This window comes from Lactuca saligna, chromosome 2 (genome assembly GCF_052625555.1).
Source record: "Lactuca saligna cultivar CGN05327 chromosome 2, ASM5262555v1, whole genome shotgun sequence".
NCBI classification, from domain to species: Eukaryota; Viridiplantae; Streptophyta; class Magnoliopsida; order Asterales; family Asteraceae; genus Lactuca; species Lactuca saligna.
In genome coordinates this window covers 20,448,600-20,453,407 of record NC_136418.1, presented here as the reverse complement: position 1 = coordinate 20,453,407, position 4,808 = coordinate 20,448,600, and the positions used below count along the sequence as shown (strand labels likewise).

The 4,808-nt window shown below is 31.0% G+C and overlaps 1 long non-coding RNA gene across 1 annotated transcript; it reads left to right on the top strand.

Moving 5' to 3' along the window:
- Positions 1-2,033: 2,033 nt before the first annotated feature.
- On the top strand, positions 2,034-4,397 carry LOC145028796 (uncharacterized). The gene is made up of 2 exons (XR_013676188.1): positions 2,034-2,165; positions 3,529-4,397. It is a non-coding gene; the product is annotated as an uncharacterized LOC145028796 (long non-coding RNA).
- Positions 4,398-4,808: the final 411 nt, after the last annotated feature.

Below are 4,808 nucleotides of genomic sequence, written 5' to 3'. Positions count from 1 at the left end.
CATGCATGTGTCATATACCTCACCAACTTTTAGATATGAGCAATATGATAGTCAAGGAACTCTTGGAATCCATAAAGTAGCTAACTTTATGGATTTACCTCACTCAATCATGCAATAACATGAATAAAATAGACAAAAACCTACATCTACCTACAATAAGCAATAAAGTTGGAACCTTTGAGACTTACAAAGGTCCAAAAGCAGGAATGGGTGACGACGATGATGATACTTTGCCCACTCCACCACTGGAGTATTTCTTTCCTCTTCTTCTCTTATTCTTCTTCAAGATTGAATGCACCAAAAATGGCTAAGCTCTAAAGGAGGAATATGATTAGGGTTTCTGGAGGCTTAAAGAGTGAGAGAGGCTGAGGGTGGGCAACCCTAGCCCTCTCATTCCTTTAAATATCGAAAAAATTATGGTTTTGGTCATCAACCGCTCTCACGTCGTGAGCATTGGACTGCTCATGTTGTGAACCTTAAAATGATGCAGGGGTCTACATCACTCCTAACAACACGAGCAAGCATTCCTCACGTCGTGAGAAGGACCAAAATTGAAACTTCTAACTTTACAATAATAATAAGGTGCACCTGATCCGAGTGTTACAAATACAATTCAAGAGCTTTTTGCAAAATAGTTTCGTCGTTTGCATCACTTTGCCGTTGTCGTTTGACACTTGAAAACACCCTATTAAACTCCGTCACCACTCTGTTGATATTTCTCTACTTGGAATAAATTTGGTATTTTTTCCGGTAGTCTCAAAGATTCATCTCGTTGACAATACGTTGTGTAATTTTTCTGAAAAAAGTTAGACAATCTTGGTTGTTTTCGATCATCAGATCTTCATAAACATCCATCGACACACGAGCTAAAGCCTTTTCTTTGCCCGATGTTTGTTGCTTTGGAGCCACCTTCCACTTTTTTTGGATTGTGGTGGATTCTCTTCCGGCTCCAACTTTATTTTAGGGACGACTTTGGGTTCCCCTTGACTTTGGAATTGGGTTTGGAAATTCATCGGGGAGTCAGGAAGATCATGAAATTGATTGAGTTCATTTTCTATTTGGGATGAGAAGTTCAATTGTAGTTGGTTTTGAAATTAGAATTGTCTTTGAAATTGTGGTTGGTTTTGAAAATGTTGATTTCGGTATTGTGTTTGATTTTGGTAGTGAGGTTGGTTTTGGGCTTGAATTGGGTAGTAAAAACCACCAAAATGTAAATTTGGTGGAGAATAAATTGTCCGATTACTTTGATTTTGGATGAACTTTTGTTGAAGAATGTGAGATGTTTGGGATTTGGGTGTTTATTTTGGTATTTTTTTGAGCTTTTGGGTTGGAAGGGAAGCCATTTTTTCACAAGAATTGTATTGTTTGAGTGAAATATGAAGATGGTACAGTGGGGTAAAATATAAAAGGCAGTGATATTTAGATCGGGTAAAAAGGGGGATTTTTTGAAATTTTTTTGAGAAAAACAGTCACAAGGACCATGTCAATTTTATTAAGACCACTTTGACAAACCACTTTGAGAAAAACAGTCACAAGGACAGTCAGGTGTTCTTCCATGACAAATCACAATTTTGAATTATTGATTTTAATGCATATTCATGTCATCATTTGCAAATCAATCTAATCTATTCACTGTGATTTCTGATCTCTACCTATTCAACCTGTAGAGAGAGGGCAGCAAAACATTGCAGCTGAATCATTACTTTCATTCTTTAAACAATTATGCACTTTTTTTATAATGAATCGAATAGAAAACAAAATTATGGCATTTCCAATTCTAAATATATTTTAATCCTTTACATTTGTTCTGTATCAACTTTTAATATAATGCAGGAAACTATGAATAATTCCCCATAGATAACCAACAATAATTTATTGCAAATAAACAAACCTAAAAAAATCTTTTGGATCCATTCGAAGCATGGATCCCCATCTAGTTTATATGAATTAATTATGTTACATCAATTATTATTTATGATTCCATGTTTAATAATGGACAAATCTCAACAAGACTTTCTTAGGCGTCCCTTTCCCTTTGTCAATTCTCTCACACATATCCTATGAATTGTACTCTTTTTTTTTCTTACAACTCACAATTTATCCTTCATATCTAGGATTCTTTCCTTTACAAAGAAGAAAATTGAAAGAGAAAAGCAGACACACAGGTATTTTCTTTTATTTATTGTTTACATGTATATTGATTAGTCCTTTATGTCATTTTGCTCGTATATATGTATACACTCAATTGTTTTGTTGGTTAAGATATCCTCATTTGAGTATGATTGTCAACCAAATTCAGTTGATGGAATCCACTTGCCCTTTCATTTTTACTCGTTTGACCTCTAAACATGGCATAAGATTAGTTGTTGATCATCAATTAATTAAATATAAAATTGTTTAAGAATTTTTATAAACATGTTGATTGTTTACCCATCAAGATTTTCTCTTGTTAAGTCTTCATCATCGGAGACTTAGAATAAATAATAGGGGAGACAATGAATCAACTTATGCGTTTTACTAACGGATGTTTAAATTGGCTTTGATTTTGAATCTTAATGTTTTAAAATGATAATTTTTTTATTAAATTACTTTATATAAAAATTGTGTTTTCATTTTTGTTTTTTTAGTCATTTGATTTTGTAGAAGAAAAAAAAAACGAACGGGGTAGTTTGGCATCGTTATCCCAAGCTAATCGCCTATATGTTGTATGCATGATTATACTTTTAAGGGTATTATTAATTACATTAGCCTTAAAAGATGAAAATTTTAAGAAAGTTGGTTGTATATTTAGATCAAAATTTCAAAAAAATAATAAATAAATAAATAAATAAATAATAATAATGAAAAGAACATAACAGTTTGTCACCTCAATAATAGAATACAATGAGACACATGTACTCCTTCAATTTATAAAATAGTCTTTAAACAATTTGTCAACTCAATAATTTAAATTTTTTCATAACTAGTCCCTATGGTTGGTACAAAATATCATTACAAGTCCTTTTGAGAAATTATTTATATGATTGGTCATTTTAAGGTTTAAAATGCATAGGATGAATCTTTTTCTGTCAAATAGGAATACATAGCGTGTGCTCTTTAAACCAAAAAAAGACCAACCATATTACTCAAAAGGACTCACCGTGTGCGCTTTAAACTTGAAATTGACTAATTATATCAAAAAAATCCCCAAAAAAACTTGTATTGATATTAATTTTCTCTCTGTTATGAAATATTAGTTTGTGAATATCATTGGATTCTTCATTTCTCCCATAACTCTCCATCATTATTTAGCATTAATAACAACCATTTCAATGTGTTTTATGAATGTAATAATACACCATCATAATGTGCATTCATATTATAGCTCATTTTTCTTCTTATTTGGATAGTATAAATAGTGAGCCATATGTATTAGAAACTTGATGATTTCATCACAAGTATTGGAATAAAAGTTCTCTCTACTCTCATGTCTTTCTTTACTTTGTAATCTATCTTGTTATTTGATCATATTTTATAACACGTTATCAGCATGACTCTACCATAGAGCTGTAACTCTTTATCGCTCTTTTTATTTTCAGGTATGTATTTTTTCTAATTTCACATGTACAATGATTACATATTATTTTATGAAGTTTATTAACTAAAAATTCCTTAACATATAAGTCTTTATTTTGATTTCTATCTTCATTATGGAAAACCATACTAGAGAAAACTTTCTCTAGTTTTCATACTACTAACATGCTCCTGCAGTAGCAATATCATGAGAAAGGTTTAAAATAAATATGAATTAATCTCATGTCTTCTTGTGGCTAAACAAAACAAGAGTTATTGATGAAAAATCATCAATCAATCCCGACTGGTTCTAGTGCATTCCCTGAAGTGAATGCAACATCATGTAATCATAATAGTTATGGGTCTAACCGAGGTCATGGAGGTTATCATAATTATTATAAAAATAACAATATTACAAGTAACCACCAGAAGTTGGAAAATAACAAAAATCCACATCCTAATGATAAAAGTGGTCAAGACAAAAACAAAAGGTTGAAAATGTTTATCACTAATGTGGAATGACCGATCATTGGTCTTGTACGTGTTGCTTACCAAAGCATTTTGTTGATCTTTATCAAGATTTTCTAAAATATAAAGAAAAATATCGAAACAAAATTTATTCAAATTAATATTCATGAAGATCAACCAGAAATGATACATTTAGATGTTGTCGATTTTCTTGTCTACCCGGAAGGGACAAGTGGTGATATGGATGGTGATTGATCAGAATAAATGTGTAGCTTTGTTTCATGACATTTATTATGTTTTGATGTCACATTTGTTTCATGAGAAATGATATCGTCACAATCTTCCCAAATTAATAAAGTATGAATTTATTTCTCTAAGTCGAATGTTTCTTATGTTTTATTTATTTATTGAAAAGAAACATGGATATTCACAAAAGAAATAAGAAAGATATATTTCTTGCAGACAATGCAATAACACATAGCATTTTTAATAATGAAAAATATTTTGCTTACTTATCAATTGGAGAAGCAAATGTTAATACAATAACGGGTAGTGCAAAAATGATTGAAAGCTCCGGAAGAGCGAATATCATATTACCACAAGGGACAATAATTACAATTGGAGATGCAATATTTTCATCAAAATCACCAAGAAATTTATTAAGTTTTAAGGATATTCGGTCCAACGGATATCATGTTGAAACAACCAATGATGGTGATAAAGAGTATCTCAACATTACAAAAATGATATCGGATAAGAAAAGTTTTTTTTTTTTGAAAAAATTACCT